Source organism: Podarcis vaucheri, assembly GCF_965113315.1.
Source record: "Podarcis vaucheri genome assembly, chromosome: 5".
NCBI classification, from domain to species: domain Eukaryota; kingdom Metazoa; phylum Chordata; class Lepidosauria; order Squamata; family Lacertidae; genus Podarcis; species Podarcis vaucheri.
This window is the reverse complement of record NC_138763.1, coordinates 42,771,643-42,787,193: the sequence shown is the minus strand read 5'-3', so window position 1 is coordinate 42,787,193 and position 15,551 is coordinate 42,771,643. Positions and strand designations below refer to the sequence as shown.

General features: G+C 42.6%; 1 long non-coding RNA gene across 2 annotated transcripts in view; it reads right to left on the bottom strand.

Moving 5' to 3' along the window:
• The window catches only part of LOC309533756, a 241,136-nt gene that overhangs the window by 9,398 nt on the left and 216,187 nt on the right, over positions 1-15,551 (bottom strand). The gene's annotated exons all lie outside the window — the stretch shown is intronic.

Sequence of the window (15,551 nt, the reverse complement as noted above, 5' to 3'; positions counted from 1 at the left end):
TGGCTTCCGTATGTGGCTCTGGGAGGGGGCGCCATCTTATACCAGCTTCCTAGTAAGTTTCATGACTGAGTCTGGATTTTCTATTGCCACGTCCACCACTCTAACACTAGTTTACTCTTCATATTAGATTAGGGGTAGAGAAACCTCAGGCCTGGGAGCTGAATGTGGCCCTCCACATCTTTCTATCTGGCACTTGCAACTCTGCACCAAAACAGACCCTGCTTAGGCCATACCTTTCAGCAGTGCTTTTTTTCCTGGGGGGACACAGGAGGATGTGCAGCCCTAAACATTTCATGAATCTAACGGGAGAAGAAACTTTTTTAGTTTCTTCTCTAGCATGGTGAATTGTCAGTTCCGTTGCTACTCCCAATGGCAGCCTCATTTCCTGTCACGGTGTTTCCTGAGTCTCAGACAGAAGCGGGTGTTTAATGTGTGAAGTAAGAGTTGGAATCTAGTTTCGTTGTTACCACCCCTGATGGTGGCTTCATTTCCTTTCCCTGTGTTTCCTGAGTCTCAGACGGAAGCGAGCATTTAATGTGTGAAGCAGTGTGGAATGAGGATGTGTGGAAGTTGCTGTGATCTGTCAGCTGTGTAATATGAGGTAATGTGTGTTCTTTGTACTTTTGTCCATTTACTGTATTGTTTTCCCCAATTTGAACTATAAAATGGTAGTTTTCTTGAGTCAAAATGAGAGTACCCTTAAACATTTTGTTTAGAAAAAAAAGGACTGCCTCTCAGACACCCTGCTCCACGCACTCCTCAGGTGTTTTTGTGTATTCTTGAGCTCTACTAATGCCTTTTCCTTGCTTGGATGGAAAAAATGTCTACATATAAACTGAAGGCAGCCTCTGGTGCAAAGGTAAGAGTCACACCTGTTGTTCCACCTTCTTTTGTCTCTGGCCCCACCCACCAGTGGCATGCCGTCCCTCCCAGAAGGTTGCTCATGATGGAGTGGAGCCCTTGGGCTTAACAGGTTCCTTACCTTTGTATTAGATGAAACACTTCTTTACTAAAAAGGGGAGGGGAAAGTATATCTTCACCCTTTTTAGAATATATTTCCAACATTTTAATTTATGGAACAATTCAGATTCCCCACCACCACACACACACCTTCAACAGAAGCAAAATGTATTGGCTGAGGGGGGGATATAATGTGGTTGTATTTCATCCCCCAACCATGGGTTAAGGAGAAAAAATTTAAGATGCAAATTGCATGTCCCAATAGTAAAAAAATAAAATAAAATAAAAAATGGTTATGACACGAACACTTGTAGACTAGTACTTGAATTTGAAGATGAGATATAGTTTAATGTTCCTGTTGTAAAGCATCCATGTCTTCTTCCAAACCTTTGCTGAGCAACTCTCCTGTCAGATTTATTGCATGGGAAATGAACCAAGCAATAAAGAACAGAAGTAGTTAAAGACATTCTATTTGAACCTGGAAACCAGTGTGGAATGGACAATTAATAGCTTTGCCCCCCCCCCTAGCAGTCACAGTAGCTCTAGTGGTTCTTTCTGTGATATATGTAATGAGACACATGTCAAATCATAGTTCTTGGCCTCCATAGATTTTTAAATCATGCTGTGATGTCCCGTCAGTACTCTGCAGAGTTATTGGTGGTCCTGCTGTTTTCTATCTGGATATCAGACCCATTTTCCCAGCAGTTTCAGATCTACACATCTTATTAAAAACACTGGGGTGTGGGGTTCTTCCCTTCCCTTTTTAAAGCATTTACATTGTGCACAAAACACACACCACAGTCTAAACATTTCTGCTAAATTAAATGTTTCCTGTGAGAAAAGGTAGATGAATTAAGCAGCTACAAGAGGCTCTAATTTTTTTTTACATTCTGATACTCAGTTCATAGATCGAAAAGTAAGTCCTGAGATTATAGATACTCTAACTGAAGCACTCTCTCCTAGAGATAAGCTAGCAGCCAACCAGAGTTATGCCTGTCTAGCAATGGGAAATGCCATTAAAAGTATGTATTTCCAAGCTGGGTTTGAAGGTCACATATTGTCAAGCCCTGTAATCGTCAGGCATAGTATTCCAAAGTGAAGTGACTATGACCTGTGAGGAATGGAACGAATGCAAAATATAGCTGTGATTCGCAGGGCTTTGACCTTCCACAGCAGATCAGACTTCAAAAGCAAGGTCCACACACACACAGACACACATACCCACAGAGTGAGGTTCAGAGGTTTAAATTTTTCTAAACGTTGCCTCTTGGAGTTTGCCCCCTGGGCCTGTTCTGAATTTCTTCTGATGTTTTTCAGGGGCTCAAAGATGTGTAAAGTACACTTTGTGATTCCCCAATTTCCAGGAGAAGGTAAATAATTATGGTTGGGAGGATTTCTCTGCTTTTGCTTAATAGAAAAAAGATTTATGAACAAATAAGCTGTCACAGAAAGAGCTTTCTTCTGCTTCACTCACCATTTTGCTCAGAACACATCCTAAGCATATTGCTTGCAGGGAAGGGGGGACCCTAACATTTAAGTTTATAGAGCAAGTTTCTTCCGTAAAACAAAATACACAGGGGAAAGAGTGAATTGTCGTGATTCCTTAGTCTGGTTAGTGAATTTTAGCGAAGGGCAAGCTAATGAACCTGCCAACTAATTCAAAAACCCCATCATGAAAGTAAGAATATTTTTTAATTTTTTTTTAACATCCAGTCCTAATAAAAAAATGCAACCAATTACTATGTTTATTGCTTCACTATGGCTTATTGTACAAAGACCTAAGTTGGCATTCAATAGCTCTTGCTTGTCCAGAGATAGGCCACCACTGGAAGTATTAAATGCAGTTCAGGGATGGTAGTCCAAAATCTGGCCTCTTGCCCTGGTTGAAAAACTTACACAAAGACGTAAGCTAATGAGGGATGAATGCAGGAGAGACAAGTTTGCAGATATGTGGGACCCCTTCTTGCATTATGTTATTGTGGGCAATTTGTTTGGTTTTTTGATTATATATGTTGTGTTCTCATTTCGTATTTTTATGTTGCGAACCAACCTGTGATGTTTGGGTGAAAATTTAATAAATAAGTAAGTAAAAATAAGTGGCTGGTCAGAGAGGTGTGATACAAAAATTCCCTCTCCAGAATATTTTTTATGGTAGTTTGTTAGATTTATTGCTGAAATACCTCCTTGGCTAAATAGTCCCTGGTGGCGGTTGCTAAGTGGATGTATTTAGTGTGTTTCTGAATTTTCTTTTTTAACAAGTGTATATTGTTGTGCATTGTCTTGTTATGGTTATATTAAAGTCCTTTTGTATAATTAGGTATTGTATGCTGGGGAAAACATATTTAATTCACCTCATTTTAAAGCAGTGCATACTTCAACTGGCCATTTTGCCTCATGAACTTCCTAACTCACAAAACAGTTTACATAAATAAATAAATAAATCCTACTTCATCCAATAGCTTTCCTAGCCTATTGGTCTTTTCATCGTTTAGTAAATTTATTGCACACTGAAGTATATTCGACAGATTCCCCCAGAGACTGTTCATAAAATCTCACTGCTTTGCAACACGATCAATTAACAATCCAGAACTCACGTTTCGCTTTGTCTATGCCCTGGAAATTTTTCACGTGAGGATGACATCTCTAAAGCACATCTGTTTGATAATTTTCTTTTTAAATCCATAGAGAAAATCCACACAGAATAAGAAATAAGGGGAAATAAAATATGCAGTAAAATAGCTTGTAAATAATACAGTAGCTGCTAATTTTTCCCTGTGAGTGTGAAGCAAGGTTATGAGCAGAATCCAACAAATTAAACCTATCGAGATCAATAGACTTTACCTAGGGCAGGGGTGGCTAATCTCCAGCCCACAGGTCACATCTAGCCCCAATAGATTTATGTCTCTATCCCCCCTCACTGTAAGACCCTCCCCTCCAATTAAAAAGTTTTAATCACACCTAATTCTGTTGGGTTGCACTTGAAAATAGAGCACTAAAAATGAAAGGAAGCAAACCCTCAAGACCACACTGAAAGAATACCTTTATTAACAGCCCCAGTGAAAAGGTAAAATGCTCAACACATCAGTGACAACCTTCACTGGTGGCACAAAAGTTCCCCTTTCAAGGCAACATGTCTGACATGCCCCGAGGAAGGCTGTCATCAACCAAAATCCATTGTACACGTTATTTAGTAATTATAGCTATTATCAGTGCTATTTTTCTAGAAAAAGAGGTGCAGGAATTCACCATGAACACCTCCCTTCTTCTCTTATAATGGCAACGATGACCACCTGAGAGGTGCAAGAACCTCTCTCTCTCTATACAGTGGTGCAGCGCAAGACGAAATTAATTCGTTCCGTGAGTTTTTTCGTCTAGCGAATTTTTCGTTTTGCGAAGCACGGTGTCGGAAAAGTTTTGGGAAAGCTTCAAAAATCACCAAAAACCTCAAAAAAGGCTACCACACCGCGTTCTATGAGTTGCTCCTCGAAGTCAAGTCACAACTGTATTAACGGTGTTAAGAAAAAGGAAACAAACTTGCAAAAAACGCAAGACGTTTTCGTCTTGCGAAGCAAGCCCATAGGGAAATTCGTCTTGCGAAGCAGCTCAAAAACCGCAAAACCCTTTCGTCTAGCGAGTTTTTCGTCTTGCGAGTCATTCGTCTTGTGGGGCACCACTGTATATATAAATAATGTATGTATGTGTGTATGTATGTATACCGTATTTTTCCGTCTATAAGACACCCCTATGTATAAGATGCCCTCTATTTTGGGGGACTCAGATTTTAAAAAATGTGGGGGGAGAGAGATGTAGCCATGTATAAGATGCCCCCTAATTTTTGACATTACTTTTTAGGGGGGGAAACCTAGTCTTATACATGGAAAAATACAGTATGTTTATTTATTTTTCTGTTTTATTTTTGCTTCCTCTTAATATTAGGCCACCTTCTGTTTTTCAATGTACTTTCAGGAGTTGGTGTTGTTTTTAAATGGGTACATTTATATCCCACATTTATATCCCACCTTACTTCCATCATGTGGTTCTCTTTGTCTAAGACATGACATTTTTTTGAATGGAAACTCACAGAGACACTGTAAAGGATCTCTACATTGGTTTCCAGCTGGGATGGAGAACCTGTCACTCCCCAGATGTTGCTGGGACTCCAACTGCCACCAGCCCCATCCAGCATGGCCGATGGTCAGGAATTATGGGAGTTGTAGTCCAAAAATGTCTGGAGGGGTTCACTGGTCCCCCACCCATGGTTTCCAGTATACTTCAGCACAATCCTGGAATTCGTGCTATTGTGTCATTGTGTTGAGGATCGTGTAAATGTTTTGCTGTGGGTTTCTTTTCGTTTGTTTGCTTGTGAAAGCTCAAAAAATGTCATGGCAGATGGTTTAATGGTCAATTGCATGCAGTACTTTACTGTTTCTGTCCAAGTAGCCTTTAAATTATACATATTGCAGCAAGATGTCTGGAGATTTTTCTCCTTGTTCGTTGAGTATTTCCTTTTGTGCTGGGTTTCAACAGTGGTATGACTCACTAGGAATTATAGATTAGTTGAAGGGGCTTAGACCCCTTTGGAATGTACATTCCAGAATATTACAGAACATAGCAGAATGTGAATCTTTCTGTGTTGCCTTGTGCCCTTCCTAGCTTTAATTGTGTTGACACTTACAGAGCTAAACTTAAATGTGATAAGAGGAGCACATTCATTCTGCTTCTTCCTCTGTCTTATTCAAATGCATATGAGGACAATTATCTGTTGACAACGCTGATGAATAACAGTGCTCTTTTACTTGACTTGTCACATTGATCACCAGCTACTGATACAATTAATAAAGCATTGCTATCCGCATAGCATATTAATAATTAGACTGAATTGGAGACAACAAAACCAATGCATCCAGTGCACTTAATGTTTCATCTTTTACACCCTGCCAGTTCCCAAGATAAAATAAAAATCTCCAACACAGCTCTCCTCCCAGCCTCCAGATCACAATAGGCTCCTGACCTTCTTGGCTAGAGCAAAAGCTGGATGAACATTTCATACTGGGTGTGTGTGAAATGCATTTCCCAAATCCAAATGGATGCTTGCAACAAAAGAACTAGGCATGGCCAGTGATGATAATAATAATAATAATAATAATTTATTATTTGTACCCCACCCATCTGGCTGGGTTTCCCCAGCCACTCTGGGCGGCTTCCACAGAAACCGAAAAACACTAAAATATCATACATTAAAAGCTTCCCTGAATAGGGCCGCCTTAAGATGTCTTCTGAATGTCAGGTAGTTGTCCATCACCTTGACATCCAATGGGAGGGCATTCCACAGGGCGGGCGCCACCACCGAAAAGGCCCTCTGCCTGGTTCCCTGTAGCTTCGCTTCTCGTAATGAGGGAACCGCCAGAAGGCCCTCGGCGCTGGACCTCAGTGTCCGGGCAGAACGATGGGGGTGGAGACGCTCCTTCAGGTATACTGGGCCGTGAGATCTATGACTCCTCCCTCCTTTTGACTCACAGGTGGGGATTGGGAGAAATTTGACTGGATTGCCATTTTAATGTGAAACTACCTAATTTACACTTTCTGAAACAATATGCAACTGAAACAATATGCAACTGAAACTCAGCTGCCCTTCGAAATCCAGACTTCTGCAAAGTTTGCAATGCAGTTCTTTGACCAAGTAATGTGGACAAAAATGCATACAGTGGTACCTCGGGTTACAGACGCTTCAGGTTACATACGCTTCAAGTTACCGACTCCGCTAACCCAGAAATAGTACCTCGGGTTAAGAACTTTGCTTCAGGATCAGAACAGAAATTGTGCTCCGGCGGTGCGGCGGCAGCGGGAGGCCCCATTAGCTAAAGTGGTGCTTCAGGTTAAGAACAGTTTCAGGTTAAGAACAGACTTCCAGAACGAATTAAATACTTAACCTGAGGTACCTGAGTGGTACCCGAGGTACCCAAGGTACCACTGTATATTATTGAAAAGTGTTGATGAAAATGCATACGTTACTAAAAAAAATACAGTGCTACCTCGGGTTACAGATGCTTCAGGTTACAAACTCCGCTAACCCAGAAATAGTACCTCGGGTTAAGAACTTTGCTTCAGGATCAGAACAGAAATCGTGCGGCGGCGGCGGGAGACCCCATTAGCTAAAGTGGTACCTCAGGTTAAGAACAGTTTCAGGTTAAGAACTGACCTCCATAATGAAATAAGTTCTTAACCAGAGGTACCACTGTAATAACAGAGTCATAGTACTGTAGAGCTGGAAGGGGTCACAAGGGTCATCTAGTCCAAACCCTTACAATGCAGAAAATTATTTTGCCCAAGTTAGGGCTCAAACTCATGACCCTGAGATTGAGAGTCGCATGCTCTACTGACTGAGCTATACCAGCATACAGAACTCCATTGCATTAGGGGAAATGTGCATGAAATTGCTGGGGAATTTCCATAACGATTTATTTATTTTTAATGTGACTAGTGGGGTGCCACAGGGTTCTGTCTTGGGCCCGGTCTTATTCAACATCTTTATCAACGACTTGGATGATGGACTCAAGGGCATCCTGATCAAATTTGCAGATGACACCAAACTGGGAGGGGTGGCTAACACCCCAGAGGACAGGATCACACTTCAAAACGACCTTGACAGATTAGAGAACTGGGCAAAAACAAACAAGATGAATTTTAACAGGGAGAAATGTAAAGTATTGCACTTGGGGGGAAAAATGAGAGGCACAAATACAAGATGGGGGACACCTGGCTTGAGAGCAGTACATGTGAAAAGGATCTAGGAGTCTTGGTTGACCACAAACTTGACATGAGCCAACAGTGTGACGTGGCAGCTAAAAAAGCCAATGCAATTCTGGGATGCATCAATAGGAGTATAGCATCTAGATCAAGGGAAGTAATAGTGCCACTGTATTCTGCTCTGGTCAGACCTCACCTGGAGTACTGTGTCCAGTTCTGGGCACCACAATTCAAGAAGGACACTGACAAACTGGAACGTGTCCAGAGGAGGGCAACCAAAATGGTCAAAGGCCTGGAAACGATGCCTTATGAGGAACGGCTAAGGGAGCTGGGCATGTTTAGCCTGGAGAAGAGGAGGTTAAGGGGTGATATGATAGCCATGTTCAAATATATAAAAGGATGTCACATAGAGGAGGGAGAAAGGTTGTTTTCTGCTGCTCCAGAGAAGCGGACACGGAGCAATGGATCCAAACTACAAGAAAGAAGATTCCACCTAAACATTAGGAAGAACTTCCTGACAGTAAGAGCTGTTCAACAGTGGAATTTGCTGCCAAGGAGTGTGGTGGAGTCTCCTACTTTGGAGGTCTTTAAGCAGAGGCTTGACAACCATATGTCAGGAGTGCTCTGATGGTGTTTCCTGCTTGGCAGGAGGTTGGACTCGATGGCCCTTGTGGTCTCTTCCAACTCTATGATTCTATGAATGTGAAATGATTCAGATTTGGAGAACAGCTTAAGACTGGGGAAGTGATTCTTTTATAAAAACAAACCAAGATTTTATTAAATATTTTTCGTAAGATAAAAGATACTAATCTAAATAAAGACAAAAACAGAGAAAGAAACTGAAATAGATAGATTCGCTCAGTCCCAAGTCCACAGATCCCTGTGTAATATCATTAACTGCTTTTGAAAGTTCCCTCCATTTCAAAAGTTGTTTGCTATTGGCTTAGAGAACTGTTGTCCAAGACATACAAACCCAAAGACCTCCTAGGGCACATGGAACTGATTAAGCCTATATTTTCCTCATCCTTTCCTCTTGCTCTTCCTGTTTTTCATTCATACAGGATAAGATTTCATTACCAGTTTGATCAATTCAATCAGGAATTGTTAAGATGAAAATGTCTTTCTGATTTTACAGGAGTGTTTCTTAGTGTTAATGAAAACATCAAGTTATAAACAGCCTCACCTGTGTGACAGACCAAAGACTGAATTGAACTCACTCTGTGATTACAACTAAAAACCTGGATATTCACAGCAAACTTGAAATCCTATTAAATGAATTAACTGACATGGCGGGAAAGAAAATGTGAGCTTTCAGACAATGCGTGTCATTGGCAATGGGTTTGTATGCCTTGTGGCTTTATTCATTTGTTTGAATTGTGTCTATATTGTCTTTCCCAAATTCAAGATTGTTCATATACTGCATATGTGCAATTAGTGAGCTCCCTCCCCCCTCCTTTTAGAAAGAAAGGTGCCAGTAGTCACCACGAAGCTGTTAAAGCAAGTGCCACACTTTTAACATTTGAAAAAGGAAAGGTGCCTTGAGGAGCCCTAGGAAAAAAAGCACTTTGTGCAATAAAAGAATATACAGTGGTACCTCAGGTTAAGTACTTAATTCAGACTTCCAGGTTCGCGCAATCGGCTAATGGCGGATTCCCTCCGAGCTCCGGAGGGAATCGGCTCCATGGAGGACGGGTCTTGCCGCGGCGACGACGCGGGGACCCTCAGAAACCACAGGCGCTGAAGCCTGTGGACCTGGTGACTCGGTGGGCACGTACTTAACCTGAAACTGTTCTTAACCTGAAGCACCACTTTAGCTAATGGGGCCTCCTGCTGCCGGAGCACAATTTCTGTTCTCATCCTGAAGCAAAGTTCTTAACCTGAAGCACTCTTTCTGGGTTAGGGGAGTGCGTAACCTGAAGCATATGTAACCCGAGGTACCACTGTAATGGTATCCAAGACGGTAAACAATGTAAATGCTGTAGCTGAACAGCAAAGTCAGCAGCTCCCCCCACCCCTCACAAAAAGAAGTGATTCAATATTACTTTCCTGTCAAGTAAAGAGGGTAGCCATTATGAATTGTGGTGCTAAGAGCCATCAGTATGCTGATGACACTCAGCTCCATTTTTCCATAGGATCTGAATCAGAAGTCATGGTAGTCCTGAACTGGTGCCTGCATGCAGTGATGGGGTAGATTAGGGAAAATAAGCTGATCTTGCATCCTGGCGAGATTGAAGCACTGTGGGTGAGTGTCCAGAAACCCTGTTCTGGACAGCGTTGCGCTCCCCCTGAAGGAGCAGGTTTGGGGTTCTTGTGGATCCAGCCCTGTCCCTGGAGGCCCAGGGAGCTAGAAGGACCTTTTACTAGTTTCCACAGGTACAACAGCTAGGGCTGTTCTTAGACCAGGTGATCTTGAGCACAGTAGTTCGGGAATTGGTGACTTCAACGTTGGATCACTGCAATGCACTCAATGTGGGGCTTCCCTTGCGCTTGATCCAGAAGCTGCAGTTAGTGCAGAATGCTGCAGTATTGTTGCTGGCAGGAAGGAGACCTGATCATCATACAAGACCTCTGCACAGAGATCTGAACTCCAGACCAAGTTCAAGGTGCTACTAATTAGTAAATAAAACCCTTAATGGCTTGAGACCAGTTTACTTGCCTTATCCCATGTATACTTGCTTATCCACTTCAAATCTGTGGATCTGGCAGTGTTACAGCTGCCACATAATACTTGTTCTGGTCTAGTGGTGCAGCACATTTTTCATACCCCCTGCAGTGGTGGCTGCTGGGCTCTGTCCTCCTAAGTTGCCCTACAGGTCAAACATTAATCAAGAGTTCTACCTCTGCGCCATAGGCTTGTTCTCTCCCAACATATTAACTGCATTGATTTCACCCTGTAATTGATTTCAAATGTAGAAACCTTTACATTTTTGTTGTGGAACAACATGGTTACCTTGTTCTGATCACATCTGTTCTTACATTCGCCTTACAAATTAGTCATCGCAATAATCATCCAACTCTTCCTCAGTGAAATGTCAACTCTTCTCTGAACTTAATGTCTGGTTTCCAGATTTTTGGAATTTGCATATATCAGTGCGCGAGAGCCGATTTTTCAAGCAGACACATTGTTGGCAGCTCACACTTTGTGGCTCAACTGCAGGCTAGCTTCCAGCGGGGTGCACTTGCCCCCATACTTTATTTATTTTTACATACATTAAGGTTTTCCTGCATTGGGGAACTATGCTGAAGCATATCATGCTCCCAGGTAGAAGCCACTCTCCTGGAGGTTTAAATATATAATTTGGGGTAGCCCAAAGCTAAGGTTGGGGTGCACACCCTCAACTCAGTTCTTCATTATTTATACATGTTTGGGCTGTTATCAGTATGCTTGACAGTGTTTGCTGCCCAACTAAAATACTGTGATGTCAGATGTGACACTGTGGCAACTCAGAGATGACTCTGTACTGGAATTGTGAGTGACCACACAAAAGACTCTGGGCAGTCTGCAAGGGATGTGTGCTAGTAGAATAGAACTTTCCCCTTCTTTCTTCTCCCCTGCAGACTTCTGTGCACCCACGAGATTGGCTCCAGGGGGTTCTCTCAGTTTATATTCTTCCAAATATTAAATTCAGTGCTCCACATTTTGCAGCAATTTTTGAATTTTTAAATCATCCTGAAAATTCTTCAACACTTTAGAGAGCATGAGACTCTTAATCTCAGGGTAATACTACTACTACTACTAATTTATTTATACCCCGCCCATCTGGCTGGGTTTCCCCAGTCACTCTGGGTAGCTTCCGACAGAATATTAAAGTACAAGAGTTCGATACATGGGTTTGAACCTCATGCTGGGCAAAAGATCCCTGCATTGCAGGGGGCTGGACTAGATGACCCTCGTGGTCCTTTCCAGCTCTACAATTCTGTGATTCTATAACTCACATACACATGTTTGCAAGCAATTTCACATTCAGCATTATTCATCACATCTGGTCAGAATGTTGATCCTGGATCGCAAACTAATTGAAACTGATTAACAGGAGGTTCAAGACAAACACAAGGAAACATTTCTATTGTTTGTTTTATGTTGATGATATTTTATTCTTTTGGAAAGATGTCACAATGTACAATAACGCCCTAGCTCAACTGAAAGAGCACTTTGACATGAAAGATCTTGGTGAGGTAAACAACTACCTATCTCTGGAAATAGAGAAAGATCAAAGTGGTAACATTCTAGTACACCAGTCACGGAAAATTGCTGATGTGTTAAGCAAACTAAACCTGATGGATGCTAACCCTGTAGACACACCGATGACAACAGGTTATCAGGTAGAAGACACTGAAGAAGCATTTTCTGACACTACACTGTACAGAAGTGTGCTAGGCAAGCTAAACTTCATTGCCAGATGTTCAAGACCTGACATTGCTGTTAGCTGTAATTTGCTAAGCAGACAAGTTAACAATCCTACTGTTAAGGATTGGAAAGCTCTGAAACGCGTAGCACGCTATTTGAAAGGCACTATGCATTACAGACTGAGATTTAACAATCAGAAGTCTGGTGGTCTTGAGATTTTTGCAGATGCAAGTTTTGGAAGTGACACTACAGACAGGAAAAGTACGTCTGGAGTTTGCTACATGTACAATCAGGGTCTATTTGATTGGTTATGCAAGAAGCAAACAACAATTAGCTTAAGTACTTGTGAAGCTGAACTGAATGCACTGTCTTATTCACTTAAGGATTGTGAATGGTTGTTACAATTGTGCAAAGACATGAAAATTCCTGTCAAATGTCCAATCCAGGTTTACCAGGACAACAAAGCATGTTTGGCTTTGCTGAATTCGGAAGGTTGTAAGCAAAGCACGAAGCACTTGCAATTGAAGGTGCAACATGCTAGGGAACATATTCAGAAGGGACTCGTAACGGTGTCCTATATGCCAGGTAATGAAATTCCTGCTGATGTATTGTCCAAGATTGTGTCAAGGGATCAACACTGTACCTATGTACAGAAGTTGGGTTTGTACTGATATTGTACGAACACGCTGCCCAGTGATGTTCACGGAAAGGGGGAGGATGTTAGTTTCAGCTCTCTTCACTGTGCAGCGAAGTGCTTGTCACGAGACAATGTTTACATTCCACAGTCAGAGCACTGTTGGGTTTTCCCACGGGAATGGGAAGCTGGATGTGACGTTACACTGGTTTCCTGTTTTTCACTCAGTTCTCTCGGTGTTCGTTCATTTCCGAGGAGAAGGACGGTTGCTTCTCTGCTCCAGCAGAGGCAAGATGCATGTTTGTAATTTCTCCACTTTGAACTGAAAATAAAGCAACTTTAAGCATGTGGCACGTACTGTTCGTCATTCCGTTGTGCAAAGGACTCTGCAATATCAACATTTTGGTTCCGGGCCCAGAAAGACGTAAATCAAACTGAGGATCAAAGACTCCAGCAGCCGAGTCGGAATGCCGGCAGAGGTACAGAGGAACGGTTCGCGTTATCTGCTCTGCGCGTCAAGTTTGATTGATGAAGGTATGTGCTCATGCTCCCGGAGCAGCCTGCCAGCTCCTTGTTTATGCTTTATGGCTGGACTTTGAACTTTTAAAGCCATTTTGCCGCGTAACAGGCAAAGGCTCCAAAAGACACAAGCTCACAGGCTTGGATGGCTGGGAAAACGAAAGTACTTTTAAAAGTGCTTTTGGCTGAAGCTGCAGGACTGTGACGCAGCTCGTTTTAAGCAGCAGAAAATGGCTAACGTAAGACTGGTTGATGCTTTTGGGATTCCTAAGCTCAATAAGAATAACTACACAGAGTGGGTGCAGTATGCAGAGGCAGTTCTGCGGAAAGAAGGTCTGTTTAATGTTATTACAGACAACCCCCCAGCTCCGGTTACAGCTGAATGGAATGCTAAGGATTCCAATGCACGGGGAACGCTTACGTTGATAGTATCCCCAGAAGAGCTCTGTCTGTTGCGTGGAAAGACCACAGCCAGAGAAATTTGGGACACTTTAAGACAGGCTCACTTGAGGACAGAGGCTGGTTCCTCAATGTACTATTATGCCAAGCTGCATGATATGGCTCTTGCTGAAGGTGGAGATGTGCGTAAACACCTGATGGAGATGCAAAATCTGAGACATGAGTTGCAACAGAGAGGACTCAACTTTCCAGAGGCTGTGTATTCCTTCATGATACTACATTCTTTGGGACCAAGTTGGGAGTCCGTTGCCACTCAGATTGCTGTTCAACCAACTGCTCAGCTCACAGTAGCCTATGTTACTGCCGTGATCCAGAATGAAGCAGATCGCCGAGGTGCTAGCTGCATGGGTAAGGGGGAGTCTTCACAGACGTCATCCCAGAGTGCAGTGGAACCACCAGAGGGCGCCAAAGCTTTGAAGGCAGTGAAATGCTACTCGTGTGGACGTCTAGGCCATATGAAGAGGGAATGCAGATATCCCAGGGCCAAGACAGAGCAGCGCAGCGGAAGCTCATCACGTGGAAAAGGCCAAAGCAAAGGCAAAGGTCCAGTGTCCAGGACAACGCAGCACAAGGCAATGGTCTCACGCTTCACTCCAAAGGTTGCAAAGGTCCAGAAGACGTCTAGATCTTTCTTCGTTGTTGATTCAGCAGCTACCCACCACATGTGCAACGATAAGAGACTGTTCGTGTCTTTTACACCGCAGGAAGGTGCGATTCACCAGGCGGATGACCACACGATCCCCAGTCAAGGCTACGGAACTGTTGTTCTTCACAGTTTGGACTTAGAGATACATGATGTACTTTACGTTCCAGATACCACACACAATCTTCTCAGTGTGATGCAGCTGAATGAAAGGAACATTGACGTTTCCTTCAAGAACAAGAAATGCACCATCACAAAGAAAGACGATTATGTATTGCATGCTGAATGTGTTGATCGCTTGTTTGTTTTGTATTATGATGATGTTGTGCAGAATGATACTTGTTGCATTGCAGGTTCTAACAAAAGTTTGCATGCAGGATGTATTCATGATTTTCACCGAAAATTTGGTCATTTGCATTTTGAGGCAGTATCTAAAATGCCTACCTTGGTTGAAGGTATGACTATTAAACCCTGCAGGTACCACATGAAGTGCAAGGCATGCGCAGCAAACAAGGTGAAAATGGCTGCGAAAGGTAAGGTGTCTAGTAGGCAAGCTACAGAACCATACCAGGTTGTTCATGCTGATTTAGTTGGTCCACTATCGCCCTCTTTAGGTGGCAATAGGTTCTTCATGGTCATCATTGATGCATTTTCTAGGTATATTTATGTGTACAATCTCAAGCAGAAATCAGAGGCTTTTCCCAGGTTCAAGGAATTCTGTGCTTGGTTGGAAAATGTGCATGGTAAGAAGATAAAAATTCTTTTCACAGATCGCGGGGGAGAATTCACTTCTCAGCAGTTTGAAGCTTTTCTGACTGAGAAAGGAATTCAACACGATTTGTCCAGTCCTCGCTCGCCATGGCAGAATGGACTTTGCGAAAGGGCAAATCAAACATTGCTTCAAGGGTTAAAAACCTTGCTGCATGATGCCAATCTTCCAGAGAGTTATTGGGCCGAATCTCTCTCATGTTTCCTTTACAGTTACAATCGCAGGTTATCTTCAGCGATTGGTTGTACCCCCTATGAGAAGATGTTTGGTAAGAAACCATACATCAAACACATGAGAATTTTTGGTTCTGATATGTGGATTCACTCACCACAAAGCTCCAAATTAGGCAAACGTGGATTGCATGGTATCTTTCTAGGTTATCAGAAAGGTTCTTACAGAATAATGATGACTGACTCTAAGACAATTAGGCTCACAAGAAGTGTTGAGTACAATGCCAAGTGGGGGGAGAACG